Below are 26,215 nucleotides of genomic sequence, written 5' to 3'. Positions count from 1 at the left end.
AGTGGGCAGAGCCAAACACACATTTGTTAACATGAATATTTTATTACACCAAGGCCTGCTGAAAATTATTTTTTTGTGTGTGTGTAGCTACTTCTAATAACCACGATCTGGAATGTAGATGGTGAAAACCAGCATGATGTCTTTGCGACCATGTTGACATTAACGTTTAGCGCTAAGCCTCTCCGATCTGAGAACGTGTCGTCTTGATGGATTAATCAATTCATTGTCCGCATTCATAAGTCAATTAATTCATTTTCTGTTGATCGATTATCAGCGCGGTTGGCTCTGCGTTAATCCTGTGCCTGTCAGACCGCTGTGACTAGAGGCCGTAATCTTTTCCGACAGGATTGAGGGTGTTTTTGTCGCCGAGGTGCACTATCACTTCAGGCGACACACAATTCTGAACAAGTTAGTGAGAATTGAGAAAAGCCAGTCCTGCAGGAGGGACGGACCAGACTCACTCAGGGTAGCGGTGGAGAAAACGATGTTTGCGGCGGGCTATTATGGACAATGTCCTCCACCATCTCGATGACAAAATGTCAATGCAATGGAGCACTTTCAGTCGGCGGCTCTTTCCACTGAGGCGTGCCAAGAAGCACTTCAGGAGTCCGTCTGACTGCCCTCCACTACAATGCCTCCTCCCTCAACAGCATCAGCCGCTAGCCTTTCGTTTCCCCTTATCTACTTGCCTGCAGTCTGTCATTTACTTATTTCTCTAGTGGGCTGCAATGTGATTTCACCCCCTCACACAGACACACGTGCACGCACACGCACGCCCGCTATACAAAGCCTCTCCACCCCTCAAGCAGAAGCTCTGGACCCCGTCTGTCGGACTTAGCGATGCTCTTGTTTTCTTTATTAGCGTTTTGATTTTGATGTAAAGCTCTTTGTGAATGTGCAAAGTAATTCATTTATTAACTCTCTCAATCACAGATGCGGGATTAGTCAATCTGCCCCCTAGTGCCCATTAGGAGGCGTATGCTACATCTACAGACGACGCTCGCTATAAACCGGCATCAGTCAATTTCCGCCTCTCATCTATGACGCCGTGTCCTTGTTTTTATCTGTGTTTACTGTCTGTGAGGCTCTTTGTCACAGATGTTTTTTTCTGGAAATGGATTTAGAAATGAACTTGAGTTGACTTAATCAGCCCCAGAATTGTCTTATCCATCTGGGGAGGATCTGTCTCTCTCGTCTTTTTCCTCAAGGACTGCCAGTCTGCAGCTTCAATCCCGCTTTTTCCTTTAATAAGTCCATGCCAGTGAGAAATATGCCAATGATCATGCATCTGTCTACCCATGGCCTGCAATGTCTGGTCTGATGCATTTGACAAAACTGAACATGGATGAAAATGGCTCCTATAATGTGGGTAACATTGATCAGTAAAGAGTAATCTAACAAGTTGCCATTTCCAAACCAGTAATCAGATTAAAGTTATTGTGTGTTACTTCTTTACATTCCATAATTTTGCTTTCTACTTGCATCTTGGGGAGTGACGTCACGTATGTGACAAGTCAGGTTTTTAGCATGAGGTGGTTAGAGCAGCTTGCAAACCGACAAAAAAAAATATGAAAATCTTTAAGTCTGGACTTTTGTCAGAATTTGGTTTTTGTTGAGAGGTGAGGACCCAGATGCAGGACTATTGAAGAACTCCAAACAAAAAGGTATTTAATAATTAACAAAAAGTGCTGTGCATGGCAGGTAAATCCAAAACACAAAACTCAAAAGAGTCATGGCACAACAAAAATGACAGACACAAGAAACATGGCCACATAAAACATGACATGGAAACATTAAACAACGCAACAAGGAACAAAGGGAAAGGCAGGGCTATATATACCCAAGAAGGTTCAGGGCTGACAAGACACAGGTGAAAAAGATGAAAGCAATCACAACAGGTGAGACAAATTAACAATCAAGAGACAAAGCGGCACAAAACACAAGTCTGGAAACTTGACAAAATAAAACAGGAAACACAAAACATGACACAGACAGACATGACAAAGCACAAGGACACACAACACAAACAGGAAACTCAAAACATGATTCACAAAATAAAAAGAAAGGCATAAACTATGACAACTTTGGTGCAAAACTGCAAACTAAGTTGGTTGGGAGTTATGTCGTAGAGGAAATGCTGCATTTATTTGATAAAAACATGTATTTTATTTATTTATTTATTTTGGTGTCGGCAGCTTGTGATCTAACTTAGTTACTTTTAAAATCAAGTAACCAGTGAATCATTAATCGGATTATTTTTTCAGGGTAACTGTTGCAACAGTGGTTGGTAATGCACAGAAAAGAAAGAAATACAAAGTTAACGTTTGAACGTTTCACCAACGTGGAGTTGAAGGAAATCTTAGCCATGATTGCTACTGGCATAGCTTCAACACAAAAAAAATGAGGTGCAAGGCAGGAGACGAGGCGGAGGGATTTCCACATTCACCTTTATTCACCTGGTTAGAGACCATATAAAGCCAGGCCTCATGGCATATATCATACTCAGTTTGAAAACCTTTTAGCTGTGTAGCCTTCACCAGGGTCCACATTACCCAAAGAAGGAAGTAAAAAAAAAAAAAAGACACAAAAAGAGTGACACCTGCTGTACCAAGCAGTAAAATTAAAGCTGGCGCCACCTTGTGGCGTAAACTAGTATTGCTCAACTTATACTCGCTCTACCACGTCAACACATCGCATCCACATTTTGAAATTTGTCCATCAGTGAGTTACGGTAATTCAGATACTGCAGATGTCTTGGAGGCTTAAATTGACATCAGACATACTGGATTTGAGTTGCTTACGGACTTTATAACACAAATGAAAAACAAGCTATATTTCCGAGTATGCATATGTGCACAAAACATCCATTTATCAGAGGTAAACACAGAAAGATCGACCACTTTGCTGGACCAAAGTTACCAACTGACGTAATCACCCTGCAACCCAGTCTCTGGTGCAGACAGCTAAATGGTTGTTCCAGGCGGCTGTATTTACTTTTGGGCAGATCCAAAAATAAACATTCAAAAGGTTTAAATGTAAAAGTTAAACGTCTTGAAGAGCTGCAGGGAGCTTGTACTCGCTGCCCCTGAAATCCTGTTTTCACTGTGGAGATGCAAGACTATCCTGACCTGGGAGCAGCAGCAGCAGCAAAACTAGTAGTAGGAACAGTTACAGGAAATATTCCATGTTAAAATAAACAGGAATTTTCTTTCAAGTCAGCTGGGCTCATCCTCTGGGGACCCTGAATATTTATGTCAACTCCAGTCATCCCTCCATGTATTGACGTCTGAATATTTTAGTCTGGACCACAAACCGACCTGCAATCCCCCGAAGTGCACTCGTGGCTGGCTTGGAAAAATAAATATTCAACTCAAAAACATCTGTGTTGTTTTAATAACCTGTTCATTTGTCTCGTTTGAAACATACTTTATAAATGAAAAATTATTTTAATGATGCAGCAAAGTATCCGAGTCTGTGTATGCAGTCAGTTTAAGCAGGCTGCTGTGCCTGAAACCCGGTGCCAGGCCATCGCGCCAAAAGCGACAGACAGTATCAGACAGAAGTGCAAATAAACACTTCCTCGCAGATGGAGGATATGCAGAGATATGGGACTGATCTGCATTAGCAATTTATGTTGGGGGGCAACATTTAGCACCGTGACGCTGACACAGACTGGTGGAGAAAGATGTGACGGTCGTGCCGTGAATGGATGCAGAGTTTTTAACAGTGTCAGTAGAATTGCGTTCATTTATTTGTCTGTATTCTTACATACTTGTGGCAGCCACAGCCGTTGTCCGTCACCAGTGTCAGTATTTTGTTCTCACTTTAACACTTTTTTTCTTTTTATTGACAGTCAACTGCTTTTGTACATTTGTTCATAATACTAATTATTTTTGATTACACTGTTTATTTTATTCTACTAGATGTTACTTTTTTATTATTTTATTTTAATGTAATCTTGTTTTATTTATTTTTATTTGTGGTTTTTAGGTATTTTTTGTTTTAATTTATTTTTTCTATTTTTCTATTGTTTTTTCTATTTTTCTACATTTGTTATATCTTTACCATTACATTTTTGTAATTTTGACATATTTTTGAAACTTTATTAAAAAAAAATTTTGGGGCAATTTTACATCTCTGTCCTCTGTTTCTCTCTTTGATCCCTAACAATACTACTTCCTATATTTAGTGCACAAGCCTCCACGTGACCTCATCAACGGTCAATCATAGAGCTCATCTGTGTAATTAACACTTTCTTTCTCTTTCTCTCTCTCTCTCTCTCTTTTTTTTTTTTTTTACCCGTGATTTTGAAATATCACATTTGCATGAAGAAGGATCCAGATCGTGGGTGGTGCCAGATGTTCCCTGAGGCGAGCCGTGCCGAAGCTAGACGGTCTCTGAACATCTGTGGAGGTGTGCCACAGTGAAAGGGGAAAATGTTTCACAAAGATGTACCGTCGGCTTCACGTTCGCTATTGTTACATCTGTTCTGAGACCGTTTCGAAACTCTGAGACAGATTTCAAGTGCTGAAATCTGTACCCGGTTGCATGCTGTGGCTTTATGGCATAACAGTAGCTGTGACTTGAGTGCCCTAACAATACACTGAGTTGATCCTCTCTTCCTGTTGAGGAGACCTACTAGAAATATTTCGTTTTGCTGTTTCCAGCTGGCCATGGACAGTAGAACCAGCAGCAGCAGCGTATCTCTCCAGCTCATTGGTGTTGGCCTTTGCCTTTCCTCTGTCCTGGCTCTGCATAGTTTGGCGGCGATTCAGTCCTTGTCCCACAACGTTACACTTCTCAAATTAACATTTTATATGATGGCAAACGTGGTGTGGGTGTGTGACAAAGTCTGCCAGCACCGAAATGAAGCAAGCTGGCACCGGCTGCTCTTATAGCTCCCTCCTTCTCTCATTTCTGTCCCACTGCAACAACCTTGAACCAGTTTGTTAGCATCCCAAATGAACAGCAACGGTGTTGAGATTTGAACAGCATAAATAAATGAACGAGCAAACAAACCAGCACAAGCCTGACACAGCTCTAGTGGCAATCTAGGGCTTGCACTCCCGGTGTAATGATCTGCAAATAGCTGGCGGTTGAGATAAAATTCAATTGAAACTACAAACTGCCGACCACATGGCAAATAGGCTGTTATAATTTCAACCAAGAGATTTGCCATGCACCTGGTCGAATCCAAACACTTCGAGTCAACAGGACGACTGGGAAACATCAAATCAGGACCACATGTTGCCTCATTTTTTGCCTCCTTTAGCAAACAGTAAGAAACACATTTCCACTGATGTTTAGACAAGACTCTCTACGTGAACCTCAGTCCTGTAATGTAGAGATGCAGCGACGCATGGAAATTAGTGTAAATTTACATCATATGCAGCCTAATCATCATTGTCTTTGTGTTTTTGTCTGTCTTTCTCTACAGCAACGTTTTTTAGACCAAGGACCCAAAAATTGACGGAGAGATTAAGTAGGGACCCGCTACCTATTACATGTGTTCTGTATTAAACTAGTGCTATTTATAAATATACATGACTATTATCATTTTGCATTCATTATTAGGCGATCACATATCCCTTTACTAAAATATGTAGGAATCATGTTAATGTGTATTTAAAGAAATTTGTGGGGGGAAATAAAAAAAAATACATAGAAATGTCTAATCAACCAAAGATTTTGCGACTCCCTCTGCAGCACCTCCACAGACCCCCTGTTGAAGACCTAAGCTCTACAGGATTATTGTAATCAACAAGGTCTTAAAGTGAAACTTGTGAAACTAATGGTCAAATACTGCTGTAGCATGTAATAGCACTGTTTTTATTGACATTTCTTGAATACTAGAGTTATTCTGAATCATAATAAAAACCACCTAATCAGAACTTAATAAAAGGGATTTCTATCAGTTTGTTTTTTGTCTGTGTTTGTGTGTAAATTCTTGACCCAGTTCTTTCCCACTGGTTGTTATAAATACATCCTTTATGCAGTGGTTTACAGTATTTGAAAAAAATAAAATAAAATAAAAAATGAACTAAGCCCGAAGCAACATCATGATACTGTCCTTCTGCTGAATGAATTCAGTGCCGTCAGTAAACGTTTGCTGCACAAATGCAAAGTTGGGACAAATATTTGCATGTCAATAAAGTTCTGTTGTGACTGAAAGTATGTAAATGCATAAAACATGAATCCAATGCATATCTTATCAGGCCATTTTAATTAGTGTTCATGTAAAAAACTAAGTAGGAATATTTGATCAGAATGATTTCAGTTTGAATAAATAAGAATAAAGTACCGTAATAGACCCCCTCACAGTTAGTAAACAGTGTGACGTTTTTAAGGGGCGGAGCTTAGCTGGAGGCAAACTGTTTCAAACACTGTCTGTAAATGTTGGTTAGGATATTTCAACAGACTGTTTTAGCAAGCATGGATGAGGAAAACGCATATTTTAGACATATTCTCTAAATACACTCACTCTTTGAGACTGTCAGTATTATTTTAAAAAGTTGACATAAGAGGACACAGAGGGGATGAAATCAAGTGAAGCCTCCCCAACAAAGATATTACAAGAAGTGAGTGTTTAACCACTGTGGAGAGTGATGTAGCAAATGCAACTTCTGCTTGGACATCCCTGAAACACACAACTAACGCTACATTAGCTAGCGCTTAGAATTAGCATGTATCAAGAAACCTCCAAATAAATGATTAACCAGACTGCAACTGATGACGTATTAGATATTAGTCTTACCTGTTATCAAATGTGCACTTCAAACACAGAGTTGTTGTAGCAGATAACTTCGCAGTTAGCATTAGCATTAGCATTAACCTGTAACAAGAATCCCCCAAATAATGATTAACTTAAGGCAATTTCAGTCACAATTTAGTTTAACCCATAATATTATCCAGGCTGAAACTGATGATGCATTACACATCAATCATACCTGATATGAAGTGTGCACTACAAACAGAGAAATGTTGATAATTTTAATTGCGTTCAACCAAAGTCGTCTACGACTGGCAGTGGCTGGTATGTGATAAAACTTCAAGTTAGTGTTTTGCTTTTTCGGTTTTGGACCCAAAAAATACAACAACAATTTCCCGATTGAAAGTGACAGTGTTTGTCTCAAGCTTCCCTCTGTTTTGCCTCCAGCAAACGATGTGAGGTCACTGCGACATAGGCCATGAGGGGGTCTATATAAACCGCGCAAGTGACAATCAGTCATGAACTTATGCACTTTTATATGTGGCTACTTCCACTGTATCATGATAATTTGGCATATTAAACTTTAACATTTGTTCCCAGTAAATGTTGAAGATAATGTGATGTGCGCGTCACGTCTTCCAGTCATGGTGGTATCTTCAGTATTTGTCGGCTAAACTTTGTTTTCTGCTGCTGAAAGACAACATGGTCAATATCAAATAAAGCCTCACTTCTATTGTGGTTTTAACGTTTAACACATTTAGAAGAAGGAAAAAAAAAGGTATTTGTACAAACGTAAACTCAGCAGTCGGTCGATTTTTAATAATGAGTGAAGAATTAAGGGCGACCATTCCCTCTTTGATCTGAGTACTGATTAAACGAATTCACGTCAAACACAGCTGCTGTGGAGAAGAGAGTTAAAGCCGAACCGCTGTTTGATTTATGAAAGAAAAATGGACTTGTTGTTATAGTGTTCATACTTTGTAGTCAGTCTACAGTATGTTTGTTGGAAGGGGGGGGGGGGTTGGTCTGGAGTCTCTTTGTTGGGAACTCATTAAGTCTGGTTGTCTGGTCAGGGGCCTGTAGCGCCTCTGACTGGACGTCCCTACTGACTGGAGGGTGGTGAGGACAGCAGGGAAAATCATCACTTCCTCCCATCCAGGACACTGCAAAGACACGGTGTCTGACAAGGGCTCAGAGCGTCACTACAGACCCCCTCCCACCCCCACCATGGACTGTTCTGGCTGCTGGCCTCTGGAAGGAGGTTCCACAGCCTATAGAGCAAAACAGTCGGATTGAAACACAGTTTCTTCCCACATGACTCCTGAACTCATTATAATATTTCCATTCTCCTCATACACACACTTCCACTCAGGACTGCTCCACTTTCACCTCTGTGCTGTTGATGTGCATTATTTTTTCCCTGTAAATAGTACTGTGCAATATATTTTAGCTTCTTAAACTTTTTAAATATTTATACTGTATATACTGTTTCTGATCAGTATTCCTGCTGTGCTCTGAGCCATTGCACCAAAATTTAATTTGGATGGAAATCTAAATGACAAATAAAGTCTGTCTCAGTTTAATTATGCCTCTGCAAAAGATGCGCCAGGTCAATCAAGTCAAATCTAAATCTGTTGAAATGCACCCCATAATCAAATCCAAATGATAAGCTGGATTTTATATTCTGATAAGAACTGAGTCTGGTAACGTTCGGCAACATCTTGTTTTGATTCTTTTGATTTCGGAGTGAACGTCAAAACCTGAAAACAACATTTTTATTTTTTCTTCATTTCTGCTGTTATTTATCACAACTTGATTAAATGGCCACTACTCCTGCTTTAAACTCTACTGGTTAAACTTTGTGATGTTTCTAGAACTGCCTGCTGGCGTAGCTGAAAGCAGCTAGCTGAAATATTTTACCAGGAAAAAAATAAAAATAAAATCAGGTGTGTTAGAGTGAAAGAAAAGTGGCTTTTTCCCCAATGGTGGTCAGCAGCTTACAAACATTTTTAGTGCAAGTTCCCATTATGTTAGGAAAAAAGGAGCAAGCATGCATTCTGATACTAAATACAAAATGGTTGTATGTGTATATACATTTATATATATACATTTTATATATATATATATATATATATATATATAAAACCATATTTGCAGAGGGTTTCTACTCCTCCACTCTAAATATGAATGTGTGAATTTCCACCTCTCTCTTTCTCTCTCACTGATGACACATTTCAAATTTCTCCTCCCAAACGGGCTCCGTCGTTATCTGTTTGTGACTCATCACTTTCCCACTGACAGAGAGCTGTGAAAGGATTTCCCTTTTGCAGTCGAGCGCTCAGAGGACGACTTACAGAGGCAACCATACCAGTTTTAGCTCTAGACTGACATCCACGCAGCGTTCAGAGCTCTTAATGGGATCTAAGTGGGATTCGTGTTTTGTAAAGTGTTCCGAGGCCACATTATTTAATCAGAGAGAAGAAATTAGTGCAAACAACTGGAAGCATTTAATCCCCCAAATAATAAAAGTGGAAGTTTTCTTTTCTTTAGAATTAGAGGTGAAGCTAGTCTTCCAAGTGGCACCTCTTAACGGGCTCTTGACTGCTGGGTGAATTATCAGCAGACTGACTAAACTAGCGTCACGTTTAGCAGAGCAATTGTTTGTGATGTTTAACTCAAGCAGGAATGCCATCACTAAATAGCTGCCATGAATCAGATCAGCTCCTGTGGATTTAAAGCGAACCACAGTAGTGTGAATGTTAGTGGTTTGGAAAAATAGCAAATATCTAATATTTTCCTCTGATACAATATTATTTTGAATGTCTTAATATCCATTTTAAAAGAAAAAGTCATATTGTGAACGACTTCTGCACCTTCACCGCCACAACTGCAATAATTTGGAAATGGATCATTTGGATTAATATTGATTTTTGACTCAATTTTTTTTGACTCAGTGAACTATGTAGAATATTAGCTCAAAAACATTCATTTTGTCTTCTTTAAACTTTCAGTAATGGTGTTTGATTCTTTTGGTGAGACAAGAGGGAAGATTTATAAATACCTGACTGTCATCTGCAGTCGTCTTCAGAGGCGTCATCTGGTAGGAGTGACATATCCTTTTAAAAAGGCGTCCTGTAGCCGCCGTCCAATGGTCCCTGGACGACAGAGTCCCATGTGTAGGAGAGCATGAATGCTCCCTAATCTTGATTCATGGTCCGATCACGATGGGCTCCATAATCCAGCGTCTGAATTTCTTATTTTCTGTTTGACTCTTGCTCCGGTCGCAGTCCATAATGTGATTGCTGTGTTTGCAATGATCTGATTTTAGATTTTGTTCTTTTGTTCTCTTGGCGAGAATGTTTCCTTCTCGCATTCCTGTTGGTGTTCTTTTTTTTCTTATGTTGGAAGTTCTCCCTGTTTCACTGATGTGCACTGCATGCTGTGCAAGGTATCTCGTAGATGACGTTGCATTTTTTTTTAGCCGGCTTGGTGGATCCATCAGACCCATCAGGAGGAACTTTTGTTTTACCAAAACAATCAAACATCATTATGTAGAATATTGCAATATATCGCAATATCATAATATCGCAATAATGTATCGTATCGTGACTCGAGTATCGTGATACGTATCATATTGTGAAGTCCTTAACAATACCCACCCCTAATAAATGTAAAAGAAGTTCACCTTCAGTTTAGGTGCAGCAAATCCTGAATAAAGAGCATTGGCAATGAGGTTAATAGTATGCAGTGAATAGGTTGCCATTAGTGAAGGGTATCACAGGAATCAGATTACATTACAGCACCTGCAATAGAAAAATACTTTAACTTTAACAGAAAGATCTGGGCAATTAGCAGCAATAGCTGTGACAGCTAGACAAACACTGTGGTTATCAAGTCGCCCCAATGGAGAAATCGTCCATGGTCAACAGTATAAATGAGACGGGCTTGATGGAAACAGGTGCCTCTTTTATAAAAGACACAAAACAGCTGAAAAGAAGCACTTCAGTTGCCCTGAAGCTGCTAAAAAAAAAACTGAATAGACATCTGGTGATTAACCAGACAGATAGTCTTTGTGTAAGTGCATACAAAGGTTTGTTCAATCTTAGAGACGAACCTTGAGCTGATAATAGCTTCAGACCGACCTGAAATCCAGACCTCACTGTTGAGATTTATGCAGACGTTCATTCTTCATTCTCCAATGAATGCTTTAATAACTCTGATTATTTCGTTTAAAAAAGAAAACAACAAAGTACAGTGTCAGCAAAATGTGAATGTTGGTTTGTTCTAATTAGCGGGATATCTTGGTTACTTATGTGTACTCTCCTAAATTATCTCTGTGTGCACTAAGTGGACTGTGAGATTAAATCTTAATAAGATGGGATGAGATGAAATTTTATCGATCTCTGTGGGGAATGTGGGACACAGCACTAAAAAGTAAGAGGGTTCAAAAGTAAAATGAGGAGATACTGTAGATCAGGAGACAAAAACAAAAAAAAAAACACGACTGAACATACATAGAGTTGTGTTCATAGGACTATAATATAAATAAGATGAAAGGATTGAAGGACAAAAGGATTGGTATTCACAGTCACTTTGTTAATTTGCAAGAAAATAAGAGTCAGGAGCCTCCAGACAGACTGCAAACAAAGCCCCAGGTTAGTCAAACTGAATGGAAAATGGAGGAAAATGGTACAATTACCTGTCAAACAGTCAGTTTTGACCCACTGTTCACACAGTTTTCCTGTGAAATGAGAGGAGTGTTGTTAATATTCCAGGTCCTCCCGATACCGTTTACTGTAGATAGTCAGAATCAACTTGTTTACCGACTCTGCTGTCACCGTTTTCCCGCTGTGAGTACAATGTTATCACAGCTGATAGACATGGCCCAAATCTTCACGAATTAGACAAATTGTGACAAAGCAGAGCAAACACGACCATGCTTCAAACTATCTGTATGCAAATAGTTAACTAGCATGCAAGTGTGTACGTAAATGACATTTTTCAGCACGTCACTTCATTCCAGACTGAAATACCATTTATTTGATGGATTACGTTGAAGGCTGGTTCAGATATCCGTGCTCCCCCTCAGGATGAAGTGTAATCACTTTCTGGTATGTCCTGGGTTTAGTAGCATCATCTCCGCTTTGTGTTTGGTGCTATTTAGTAAGTGACGTGCAAAGCTAACATAACAAACATTATAATAAGTCATCAGCATTGCAATTGCCAAAATCAAAGCTAATTCAGCAGAGTCAGAGTCATTGTCTATTTTATTCCACAGGTGTGTATTCCGTGGACTAAACCTGTCAAACCCCAGCGCCTCCATTACCCACGATGCAACTGAAATACTATAAGTTCTATGTATTTTATGGTAGTACAGGCTAATGTAGCCTGTAGAAATAACTTAGACGCTTTCCAAGAAATTTCAAACTATTACACAACATGTATTTTTCGGTCCAGATCATAGACTGTATAAAGATGAACTGTGAAGCAGCTCCTCAAAAGTGAAGCCAAAGCAAGTAGAGCTCCCCCTGGTGGCTGGCTGCAGTATAGGTCATAAGCTCCACCCCCTCAATATTAGCTGATGGGACTCTGGCCAAATTAAAACACTAAAATACACATCAAATAATATTTTTCAAGGATGGTTTCTGTCATTTTAGGTAGTTAATACAATGCTGTTGCATATTCAAATATTCAATCATTTTTTTCTATGTTTGACGCTATAGAAACAGGATGTGACATAAAGAGCAGAGCACAGTATTCAGACTCTGGCTCCAAAGTATTTATATACAGTCCATGCAGTGATTGATGAGACAACAGCGTAATTGTTTTCCTTTATTTCTCCACCTGTAGCAATGTTCAGTGCAACGCAATAGATTTTACATGAGCAACTAACAAAAACTAAAAGTTTTCTGCACGCGAGTTGAGACCGGTGGCGTTTTAGAGCCAAAACGTAGTCACAGCTTATCTTGTGATTCTCACAAGATCGCAAGTTCACAAGATCACACGGTGGTTCTCTCCTAGCTTCCTGTCATGTAATATGTTGACGCGACTGATTGAAGTCAGCTCACGATAGGTGGTGATAGACGGATGATTCATCCAAATACCTGCCAGGTACGTTTTTTTGTAAGCGCATGGATCAAATATTCTCAAATATTGACTTCAACATGTTGTGAGTTGAGGTGCGATGTTTGCCGTCGCTCCGCCTCATCTCTCTGGGACTCAATCAACTATTTGCTACCTCATTTGATTATAGATAATGATTTAACAGACGTTTCTTTCAATAAATATTTTCCAGTTTCTAAAAAGTTTCAAGGGAACTGAATTGTTTAGAAATGTGCATGAGTTGCCAACATGTAAATGAGTGTGGAAATTTCATAAATAAATGATCAATGGTGGTGGAAAAAAATCATAAAAGATACTAATTTTAAGTAGTTCACTATCTAACTCATGTGCAGCTTTCAAAGTAAAAGGTCTAATCATCTCACTCGGATGTGTCAGACATTCAAATGATTTTTTTTCCCGTCCTACTTAATCTTAATCAACATAAAGCTGCCTGTCATTAATCCTCTTTTTCTTCATTCGTTCAGATCAATGTTTCCTTTTCCCGAGCAAAGATAGTAATTAATCCCCCGTCCAACGGAGCCTTCAGGCATGACTATTCCACAAAGACCCTAATCAATGCTTTTGCCTATTCTTCAACTTTCAGAAAATGAGTCGCCTCTTTTTGGATCATGTTTTACATTCCGTCGGGGGGAAATCAATGATTCTTACACCAGCCAAATAATTAATGCTCGAGCACCAGATCCTGCAAGAAAATCTGAACTCTTGCAGTTTCAGTTTTAAAAACTTCGACCCTGGAGCTCATGAATGGAGGGAATTTGAATTGATATGCTTCCCTTTGTACTCATTAGAATTATTTCAGCCATAAATGGTCTATACTGGTGTCTTTTCACTTCATTGCTCCTACATTGACTCGCCATTAATGACATTTCTGAAGAAAGATGAATAATAGATGTTATTACCGATGGAAGTTATCTGGGAGAAATGAAACTCGGAGGGAAGGAGCAGGCTAAAGACTGGCAGGGCTGAAGTAGCCTGGCCACAACAGATAGCGAAAGGACTGAAGGAGTGAAGGGGGCACTGCCTATTTATCAAGAGTAAGGTGCATGAAATTGGCTCTTAACCTCACAGTTAGAAGGTTTAATTAGAAATCATGCTTTTGCTGCAGGAAGGGGGTGAGAGAAGGGAGGGGGGGAGTTGTCCAAACAGGGTGATAAATGACTTGTGGGACAGGAGGCTTTCGGAAGGATGGGAGGAAACTGCTGGGTGAGAGTGAAATGTAGGTGACAGCTCTGGTCGAGGCAGGAGGTGAGCTGAAGCAAGCAGGAGATTGCAGCTGAAGTGCGAAACCGCACCTCGAGAGTTGTAAGGAGTGTTATCAGCGCGGGGGCGAGGGCTGTGCGGTAGACGGGGTCACAATGAGCAGAACAAACAGGCTGACAGCGCTCTGACCTCACTCAGAAATACGTGAACGCTCGGGGTCAGCAGACAACCTGCAGTGCCCCCCGACTCGGAGCGTGAAATGGTGACTCAAGATGCGTTCATGTAAAGTTTGGGAAAAAGCGAACACTTAGTTGGCAAAATTGGTATTGTTGAAAATGAGACGTGTGATTTTTGTTGTGCAGACGGAGGCTGACGCTGTTAAAGTGGTGTCAAAACCACCTGCAGAAAAAAAAAAATCAATACAAAATTGGCTCAGATTGTTGCTTATCCAATTAATTTTGTCGAAGAAAACACTCCAGTGGTCGTCAAATGAGACCAATTTATTTTTTGTATTATGCTATATTTTTTATGCAACAAACACCAAGGCTAGTTCTTTGTATGTAAAAATACACCTGGCAATAAAGTCTTATCTGATTCTGATTCTAATTACAAGTTTTCTCTCGTAAGAAAATGCAGTTAATTTCATCTGTTTGTTCAAAAAGTGACAAAGTGAGGTGATAGAAGAGGGAGACATAAGAAACATAAGGACGTAAGGAAACATACAAATGCATGTGTGTGTGTGTGCGTGTGTATCTTGGCTGGATGATATATATTATTAGGTTTATTAGGATGTAGTGAATGAGGTGACAGTATTTAGTATTTATGGTGTAGTACGAATAATAAGTCCTAATAAAAGAAAAAGATTTGATGACTTTGTTCACACATAAAATAAATTACTTTTTGTATTGTTTTGTTTTTTTGTTAAATTTTGCGTGTTTTATTCAACCTGTTCCTGATCTTTAGAGATGAATAGGTAAGACTACAACTAGTGTATAATATAGAGCACAAACACATTGTCACACTACTTTTGAAGATGACGTCCAAAACAAACACCTATTTTTAGACGGAAAGGTGACCACAACTTCGTCCTAATCAGTGAACGTGTCTTCTGTTTGTTTTTGTTGATACTGAAGAGTTGTCACTGTGTTCATATTTTAATTGTGGTTGTAATGTGGTCAAATAAGTGATATTGGTCAGTTTTGAGCAGTAACACAATAAAATGTATCTTGTGCAACTTTTGAAAAAATTGAAATGGTTTCAAAACAGTGTCATTGGGAAGCACTGAGATAAAATACTCTGTGATAAATAGGACAATATGTTTCATCTGATAACTTGTTGTGGTCAAAATATCATCTATATAATGTGTTTTTTTTTATTAAAAAACAAAAAACAAAACAAATTGTACGAAACTAAAGTAAACTGGGCCTAGAAGACAAATAGATGACAAATATGAGAAATAGAAGTTCCACACTTGTAATTTGTAAACTTTTATGACATTAGGTGATAATGTGTGTATTGTTGTGGATTTAAAAACAATGAGTGTGATGAAATGATCACAATAGGAGAGTTAAAAACAAACCAATTAGGAGCCAATTACAGAATGGGTCAAAAGTATCGAGTTAGTAAAATTATATGAATTTAAACATGCAAAAGCACAATGCAGTGTGATTACCCCCAACAGTAAAGCAATAATTTCTCCCCCTGTTATTTGGGAAGCTAATTTGTTTGAGGAAAGCCTTGAGTTCGATTTCCATTGGGTCGTACGTACTGTTTTACTGCCTTTGTGCATATGGAGCATGAGTGTAAAATGATTAGATGTTTTGATTTAGAAAGGTGTATGGTTGGGTTATTCATGCCACCGCATCACAACAATCACAAATATATGTACGAACACACTCTTTAACAAGAACTGACAGACAAACAGTTAAATCATGAATATGAGCTTTAAATGCCCATGACAACTGTAAGGAAATGTATAAAGAAATGGTTGTAATTGTTGCTCTAATTTGGATGTGACTACCCACAAATTATACGCGAGAGTCTGCATCTTTTGTAACTGTAATTACATAGTATACACCGATCAGCCACAACATTAAAACCACTGAGTAGAAGTGAATAACATCGACCATCCTGTGACAATTCAATTTAATCAAACCTGGCATTCATTCACGTGGATGTTAGACATGTAGCACGCACCTAGACCAGACCAGACACCCCACATACATAGCAATGACACTCCTTGATGTCAGCAGAGATCCCTGGCAGCATGCACCCTGAAAGTGACACAAAAAAAACTTTAGTAACAACTCAAAAAGCATGAAAAACAGCACCTGGCCTCCAAGTTCACCAGATCCAAAAAAGGTGGTCATAATGTTGTGCCTGATCTGTGCATATACCGTACACAGTATGCGTTTATATTGATTTAAATATATTTCACCTGCATTTTAAACGCCCCTGGCTAGAAGTGGTAATATGAAGGTTTCTTTTCCTACAGCAGCCTCTCAAAGTGCTTCTCTGTGCTCGTAGACAGGAATCCGCATTCTTCATTATATAAACCCATGGCATTGTGTCGCTCTTATAACCTCTCACTCATGCTCACATGTGCTCAGCATGTTCTGCTGGAGAGCCACTTATCCGTGTGTTCACAGGCAGCATGTGTGAAGACGCTGTAGCCTCAGAAAGGACAGCAGCCACCATCGATATATTCATCTGACAGTGAATGGAATGAATAAGATTGGTACATTTTCCTTCTTTCACGTTGCCCTACTGCTCATTGTTTAAGAGTCAGTGAAGAATACATGTACATACATAAATAAATCCCGTCCTTAGAGGGTCAGCTGCATTTCATAAATGCACGGGTCCAACCATGAGTTTCTAGTTCTCTGGGCCATCACTGTTCTGCTGGAACACTCGCAAGTTATTTCTGTTTATTGATTTGGCTTGACATTTAAAACACATCCTTCAAAGGATTTCTCTTCAGTGACCTAAACTGTATGAGCTAAAGTAGGTCAGTGCCTTCTCTCTCTCCGCACAGAGAGCTTTTCTGCTCAGAGCAAAGAGAAAATCACCATCATGCCCAAAACCAACTCTGGGTTTAAATCTAGTTCAGGGCTTCAAATCCTACTAATGGCGCAGGCTCGTGTCAAATAGACGCTGGTGAAAAACTGTGCAGTGCTTCCAGAGTTGCTGTCGCATGTTTAGGGAAACTTTTTCTGTCCTCTGAGCGCTTTATCACAATTGAAGCATCTCCAGAACTGATCTTTGACACAATGCGCATCACATGAAAAGGTCGGTGGCTGCACACTGCAAAAAGGGCAGGATGGTGATGCAGTGTCAAGATGCATTAACAGTATGGATCGCTTTGGTAGCAGCGATGCTCTGGCTTTTTTATTTAAAGCCCAATTCAACAATAAAAATTCTCAGAATCTTACAGGCGCAAAGTGTTTGACTGAGTAATGTACTTTAATTCATTGTATTGTATGGGAATGTCCCAAGTTGCCTGCACTCTAATCCTACTGTACCCCACTTACCCAAAACTTTGTATTCTAGGGATATATGTTTCATTAGAAAAGCTAACCCAGGCAATTAGGGGTAAAGCACCAGAATCTGAAGAGGTGTGGGCACCCGTAATGAACTTATTCAAGCAACAATAGATTATGTCTGTGAAGGTTCACAGTCATCCAGGTCATGGTAATCCAAAAAAGCGTTGAATAAGGTCAGCTGGACTTGTAGAATTTCTTGAAGACGTTTCGCCACTCATCCGAGTAGCTTCTTCAGTTCTGATAAACTAGTGGGAAACTGAGGTTTAAATAGGAAAAACTCTGTGTGTACCACTCACCCAAAACTTGCTTGACCAGAAACTGGGGTCACTAATAATGGCTGGTACTTACCCGTCCTTGAATGGAACAATAGATTATCTTTGTCTTTAAGATTTAATATTTAGAATATTTAATATTCTTCTATGTATTTTCCTGATCAATTATCACACCATACAGTATATTTAAGATCTGGCTATAAATCCGAGCAGACACCGAACCTCCCCGTCCCTTCATTTTAAATTCAAGCTGCGATTGGACATAAACATTTATAGGGTTCACGATGCCCGAAGTAAACTTTATTGGAATTGTAAATGCACTGTGTGCTCTTTCACTTCACTTGCAGCGTGAGCTGCTGGTCAACAGATCAGTCTGAGCTGCAGGTTGTGCAGAAACTAAAACCCGTGGCGTGCGTTAACTCAGCCTGCATGATTAATAAACATGCACGCAGTCCGTCCACCTTAAATAATGAATGAACGCTGTACATAGCGTAAATATCTCTGGCTGGTTTGGAGCCCCAGTAATTTTCCATCGCCCGTCCCGTCCCCCGCCTAATTCTACCTTCCACCAAGAAATAAATGGCTCAGCCTGCTCCATCATTAAACAGAAGACACATCCTTGAATCAGTGCCAAAGAGGCGCCTCTGAGTCTCCTATCAAACCATCCAGGAGATATCTGCGAGGAAAGCTGGTTATTTTTGATATAAACATCTGACTCCCTGAACCCGAAGCTCCCCACTTTCTAATTATATTAGGATTAATTGGCTGGGGTCTGAGGGACTCTGGCGTGGTGGGTTACTGGTGTTAGAGTATCAATGTACAGCACACCTTGCTGGATGGACCCTGGACTCTCCTTCGTTAATTAGGCCTGTGGTTAGGTGTGATAAAAAGGGAGCAATATATAAACAAGCCCCAGCAGAGGGGGGGACGCTGAGGTCACTTGCTACCGGACCTCTGACAGCCTCAGACTGTATCACACAGGGCCACATGCTGCTCCTCTGTCCCTGGGGACGGCTGACGAGGGTGGGGGGAAACTTTTCACAGAAGTGCTACAGCCTCTCCTAATCTCCTACCTGTCCAATTGATTTAGCGAGCGGCGAATTCCCCCCCCCCGCACCTCCTTCAATATGCATCTGCACAGCGCCCAGATCTAATGTCTGTCATAAAGTTAAACATCGACGAGGCACATGGAGATTTTTAATGAGACTTCCATGCTCATTTCACGCTCAATATCTGTCCTTTTCATTTTTTTTTTTTTTTTTTTTTCCATTTTCCGCTGCTCTCTGGTCGTCTCCTCTATCCCTCAGCGCAGAGAGAGGCTCTTACCATCAATCAGCCCGTGGCTCCTGTGGACTAAGACAGTGTCACACTCAGCTCTGTGTGTTCCCAGATAGGACCACTGTGCCCTCAGGTTACCCTTACACTTCCAGTTTGACACCCCTGATATTTAGCAGCTACAGAGGAAATAGAAAAATACACAGGAGTTTAAAGTGGGCGCATTGGAGCCAAACTTTGGACTTCTGAACCGTGTTTCCTATCAGGGCTCGGAGTGAAAATGGTTGTTTCTGTCAATCAGTTATCGCAGTCCCTCTAAAGCGAGAACTTCTAGGACGCGGTCGTCGAGAAAATGTTTTATCGGGATCAGTCGTGTGGCCCACAGAGTGGCTGTCATAATGCGTCAATTCAGCGAAACGAGATTGGATTTTAGTGGCTTAGTTGTTAGTGTCATGAACAGCGGTTATGAGTGGGACACTGAGAGTCTTGTCTCAAAAGTAAATTTTAGTTTTCTTAACAAAGGTTCAATACAAATAAGGCACAAAGGAGAATAAATAAGATTAGAGAGAATATACAAATATACCGATCAGGCATAACATTATGACCTTCCTAATATTGTGTAGGTCTCTCTTGTGCCTCCAAAGCAGTTGTGACTCATCAGAGAATGGACATGGGCCTTCTGAGGGTGTCCTGTGGTGTGTAATAACAGGATGTTGTTAGGTAAAGTGTCTTTGGGTCCTATGGGATGAGGGGAGGGACCTCTGTGAATCATCCCACAGATACAAGATCAGTTTGGGATCTAGTGAATTTGGACGCCAGGTTAACACCTTATGTTCCAGTTTTGTTTTTTTTTAGTTGTTCCCAAAGTGTTTTTATGTTTGTGTGTCTGTGTCAGCTTGTGTCCTGCTGGGGATGGCTACTGCCATCAAGGAGGGTCATTCAAGTGACAACCTCCGGGTGTGAACGATGAAGCCCATGCAGAAGTGCAAAAAAAAAAATAAATAAATAAATAAATGCAGTGGATTAAGTGGCGACTAGAGGCTTCAACAGGGAGCAAATCCCCATAGGCCCCCATGTTATTAACCATGTTTACAGCCTGGTACAAAAACTAATAATATAATGCAAGGGGATAACTGTACAGGGGGTGAACACATTAATCTATTTTTTTTTTTATTAAGGTTTAAAATCCTGCATAATTAATGGCGTTCCCACTTTGAGTGACAGGCAGTAGCCTGAGCAGAGAGTGTCCATATTTGGAGTGTGGGTGGAGTAAAACACGTCCAACATGTCAATGCTATTTACTTCTGCTGTCATTGGTCATAATTTTGTGGCTGATCGGTGTAAAAGCAAGTTGAGAAATAGTCTCTTTTTTTTATCGGTAAAGAATAAATAAATGTTTTGTTTTTTTAAGTTGTTTTTAAGGTGTTGAGGCTGAAAGAGCAGAGGAGTTGTGGAAGTTTGCAAACTGTGTGTACACACTGAACCACAGCGTTGACCTTCAGCTACTGGAGGAAAGTACCCACACCAAGTCATGACCATCATCTGTGTTCTGGGACGTGCATCAGTGCACTCAAGCTGTTGTTGTTTTCTTTGTTAAATTTTACGTCTCCTGATAACTGTGTGAGTGAAAGATAAAGGGGTGGTGGTCTCAGTTCTGCTCAACTACTCAGCTTTTCCACCTCTGCTGGACCCTGCAGTGTCTCTATAAGATCAAACTAGTCAGAGATGTGTTTTTTTGTTTGTTTTTTTGTTTTTTTACCGTACATGCTATGAAGGTATTCCCGATATGTTGGGAATAGCATGCGCAACATGTCAGAAAACCATGATATTTATTTATTTATTGACAGTTGGTAAAAATCATGCCTTTTCCTTTTCTTTTTTGTTGAAGTACATATCATTTACACTCAATAAACCACACATTTAAATAGAACAGATGATCAAATTAAAAAAATATATATATATATATATTTTATTATAACCCTGATATGTTTAATCCAGACTTTACATTATGTTGCATGCAAGCTCCTTTTCACTGACTTTTGTGTTATTTTTTGCAGAATAACTGAACTGAAATATCAGAGGGTGGCTCTTCATACAATAAACCCTGAAACAAAGCCGTCCTCTGAGTTCCACAGCTGCTCCTCCTGACAGAGTCATCAGACTGAATCCGGTGCCAGGACAATTGCGCGTTGGAAAAGTTCCACGAATTTCCACCGATTGGTGGAACCACCGCGCCGTGTTTGTCAAAGCTCCACCTTGAAGAATTGATTTGGCATCAGTTTTCCAGGGCAAACCAACTGGAGGTAATCAGCCCCCCGCTTGTCTCCACGCGACATGTAGCCCACTGATTGCTCCTCTTGATCCAGAGCTATTTTCAGTCTGGGGATTGTCTGTGGAGCTGCTGATGGGCCTCCTCTGAGGCACATTTGTGATGCCGGCAAGGGGGACTATCTGTGGCACTTAAATTTCATCAGTGAGAGCCATGGATCGTCTGGTCCATCCGCTCATGGGTGTCAAACTTCAAGTTGTTTGTCTTCAAACTGTTTGCCTTTTCAAACTGTGTTTGTCCGAATCGGCGCATGAAACCTCCTCCTTATTTACGCAATCATAAATGTTTCAAAACCGCGTGACATTTGTACAGAGCAGAGCTCTTTATACTTGCCGTGAGGACTACATGGTATTGGTGACATGTATCTGTCGCTACACAGCTTCTGAGTTATTGGACTTGACAGCTAGCATACTAAACAGAGTGAAGCTCCCGGCTCCATCGCTATGGATGCTCGTGCTTTTGAATAAAAACTGGTTTGCAGCTTTTATCCAAACAAAATCTCCATCCAGATCTGGTCTGGAATCATAACTGGCCTCGCCCGATATTCTTCCAGACATATCACTGGCAGGACAGAAAATCCTCTTGTATCTCCCCCGTCCATGGGTATTGACCCACGGGTAATGCACTAGCTACATCTGTTGATTTGTTTGCAGCAACACATTTTTACCTGGTAGCTGAGAGGAATTTCAACTAATGTTCTTCAAAACTCCTCCTTGCTGCCTAACGTGAAAGAGGAACTTCTTAGCTCCAAGTCTAACCTGAAACCACTGGACTTGTGCCAGTTCTTCTCCAACTGTGTGCAGCTTCTTGCTTTTAAACAGCTCTCTGAGCCACAAAACAAGATCCCCTCTGTGCTTCCATTAACTATTAACCATTCGCTCTCTTCTGGTAGGTGTATTCCCCAGGCTTCTCTCTGAAAAAAAGCTGAAAAATACTTGTCTGTGAAAGTTCTCCATCATCCATGTCATGGTATATCCAAAAAGACAAAGCGGATACAAAGGCAGCTCGACTTCACCCAAGTAACTTCATCACCTTGAAATGACTCCAGTTTGTCTTTGACGTTGTTTCAAGAAATTCAAGAAAGAAGAAGAGGCGGACGATGCTCATCAACCCTGGCATCCGTATACAGTCCGGATTACAGCCCATTTTAGCTTCATCATAGTGATGAACTAACAATATATATGGAGTTAGCCACCCAACAAGGGTCAATATCTGATGCAGCACCATCACAAGCCTGTAGTCCGCCACTGATGTTGTTGTTGTATTAGTCTTTTTCACCCTGGGACCTGGATTCACAAAGGTGCGTTCCAGTCACAGAAAAAATCCGGATCCGTCGACACGGTTGGACTAAACGTGACTTATGTGGTTTCACCCAAAAATCATATTCGTGTAAACGTGGCCTAAGTTTTTAGCAGAAATATCTGTGGGTGGTGGCCACATGAAAATCACATGACACGTGGGTTTTAACGACCGGATACTTTTCTGCCACAGATGATGCTATGAGGAATCAGTGGTAACCACCAGTGCTGTCCAGGAACCAAAATCACGTGACCAAACATGTCTTCTGCGTGGAGGTACTTTTCTGATGTTGATGCTTTGTCAGTAGGTGATCGTCTTTCAATACTACCAACTTTCTTCAACACCATAAAGAAACAAAAAAACAGTAATGCATCACTCAGGCAAAGGCTGCACCAAAACAACAGTTATGACAGTAAAAAAGGAGAGTAAAGTTTCCCTTAGGATAGTCCAGAGAGGCTTACAGAGTTTATGGCGTTGGGTGATCAGCCCATTTCTGTAGCAGAGGTTTCCACCGAGCGTCTGGAGCCGTGTCACAAGCTACCCTGTCCTCACTAATTAGCTGTGACAGCCCCAGTCGTGATCAAGGAGAATACAAGTAAGATAAGAGCCTTTATGAGTCTTCAGGGGCGGAAATTTAGTTAATTTAAGATCAGATCGGGACTCGGATCGGCTCATACTAAATATTAAAAGATCAATATCAGATCAGGAGGCAAAGAGTCGGGACATCCCTAATTGCAAGTATTTATACTTGCGCTGAGAGACTTCCACAGTTGTCGCAGTCTGCATCGCTACGACGTGCAGGAACACTCTTTGGGGAAATGCACGACAGGTTGCAGCTCAGGCTTTGGTGCATACGGATATTTGAGGCAGGAGCATAAATCAAGCTTTACTATAGCTTCAAGTGTTGCGTTGTCAGCTTCGGCTGTATTTAAATGAGTCAGAAGAGAAATCTGTTTAAGGATTTTTCCAGCACAACATTACAAACCACAATACACCTGAGCAGATGGTATCATTGTATCACTGCAGAATCACCGTTAGCTCAAAGCAGTGGTAAGAACAGCAATGGTGTTTTTTTTCTTTGTCTTTTTTTGCATAAAGTGTACAAATTTTATGAGTCAGTGTAGCTTCACAAGTTATTAATTTTTACATTTATTTTGTGGACCCCTTGGCAAGGTGTCACTGACCCCACTTCAACAGACCAGTGCTCTAAATCACATGTGAGTTGCGAAGGCTAGACTGCAGGCGTTTGAAAGAGAAAAGCTGGAAAAGAGGAAGAGGATAAGTGGAGTTATGTCTGAGTGCCGGTCTTTTAGTCTGGGCTCACCTTAGGCTTTTTGCCGGTCCTCTTCTGGGCGCTCTTTACTCCGAGAGGTCAACACGATAGGAGGCACATTCGCTGATGAAGGTCAGCACAGTAATGAAAAGGTGGGAGAGATGTATTTCTGACCAAAACAAAAAACAGCTTCTAGAACAGGTTTCTCCAAAAACACCCTCTAAATAAATCATTGCCTGTAGATATGAATTCTGATCCCACATTATTTGTAGGAAAGAGGTCCTTTGCGTGTATTTTTTAAGAAATACTGTATATGATTAGAGTGAGTTCTGCTTCATCCTCCATGTTTATGCAGTTTGTGTTTCCTCTGGAGGAGCAAGATTTGAAAACCTAATTTTTTTAAAAAATAAATAAATAAAAGACTGCAGAGAATAAGATCAGTGATGTCCAGCAGACATGCAACACTAATGTTTGTAATCCTCACATACGGCCCCGAGGGATGTGGAACAAGCTAATTCTGGGAGACTCAAGGTTTTTTTTTTTTTTTTTTTTTTAATTTCATGTCTTGTAAAACTTGTTCAGCAAGCTGCCTGCGTGCTTCTGCTCATTCTGTTGTTTTCAGCTCCTTGTCCGTGTAACGTGCTAATGGGTTTTTACACGGGTTGCATGTACTCCCATTATTGTGAGCTTGGAGACGGATACTGCTAAGACCTGCTATTTTCCTTGTAACACGGAGCTTATTGTATACGAGGAAACATTTCATGTTAAAATAGTGAGGGATTAGTCACAGTGACTCAAACGTTCTTCGCCCTTTCTGCACAGACTTCACATTCTTTGTCTGGGGTTTGCTTATTCTTCTTCTAGCCTATCAGCCTATTCATGGAGGCCGTTGATCAAAACTATTAGATTCCTCTATCCTTGGTCTTCTTCTTCTTCAGCTGTTACGATGTCAGGCCACAAGGTCCCTGCACCAGGCGTTCTTAGGCCTTCCTCTTTGTGTTGCTTATGGGTTCTCCCATAGATCTTTATGGCTTATGGTGTCTGTCTGCCGATGCTCATGACCTTCCTCAGGCAGCCGTGGATGAACATTTCTACTACAGACCCGAATACAGTATTCGAAAAAGCACAAATAACGTTTTTTTTTATACTTATTTCGAACAAATACATTTCAAATTATTTGTATTTGACAAGAAGAAAAACATCCTATCAAAAAGCTGCTTTTGATCATGTGGCCACAGTGAAAATTTGTGCAGATTCTGTCCGGATTGAGTGGAGTTCAGGAATCAAAGTGAAAAGTCTGGACTCTGTAACATAGGAGGCTCTAACTGGATGAAACACGACTTAACTGCATCATTATTTTTGTCGAATAGATTTTTTTTTTTTGCCTTAACTGGGTTATAGAGGCAGCAATAACTTTTGTGACGTCAGGTTCTCTCATGTTGCATTCGTCTTAGTTAGCATTCATTAGCTCTGTAATTCAAACTACTGCTGTCTACTGGTAAATGGTGAATGGTCTTGTTTTTATAAAGCGCTTTTCTAACTATTGGTACTCAGCTCCTTTAAAGTCACAGAGGTTCAGCCACAGTCGCCTCTTTTGTCTCCCACAAGCACCAAATCATCATCACAGTCATGTTCTGCCCATTCAAGTCAGCCTGCATCAACTCTATTAGCTGCATTTAATGCAAAATATCAACCAATATTACATCCATATTTATTATAGTGGATAATTAAAGAATACTTATTTTTACAGGTATGTATCCTAAATTTAGAAGTGTAACTAAAAAAAAAAAAAAAAAAAAGATGGATTTTTACACCTATTTTGAATTTTATTTGACTACAAATGCAAATAACGATTCTGGCTCTGAATGTCGGCGACACTGCCTAAGTATGTAAAGGCTTTTACTTCCTCAAGCGTTGATCCATCCAGAGTCACTGGATCTCTGTGTGCTGTGTTGACCTCGAGGAACCTTTGTTTTTCCCTTTGTGAATGGTGAGGCCTACTTGACATGAGGTGTCTGCCAGCACTCTTGACTTCTCTTGCACTGACAGAGAAAATCGACGTAGTCCGCAAAGTCGAGGTCGTCCAGCTGTGCTGTCAGTGACCACTGAATCCTGCTCTGTGCTTTTGTGATCTTCATTACCCAATCAATGGCTAGGAGGAAGAGGAAAGGGGACAATAGATGGCCTTGCCTG

The sequence above is a fragment of the Mugil cephalus genome, chromosome 9 (genome assembly GCF_022458985.1).
Source record: "Mugil cephalus isolate CIBA_MC_2020 chromosome 9, CIBA_Mcephalus_1.1, whole genome shotgun sequence".
Classification (NCBI taxonomy): Eukaryota; Metazoa; Chordata; class Actinopteri; order Mugiliformes; family Mugilidae; genus Mugil; species Mugil cephalus.
This window is presented reverse-complemented; position numbering follows the sequence as displayed.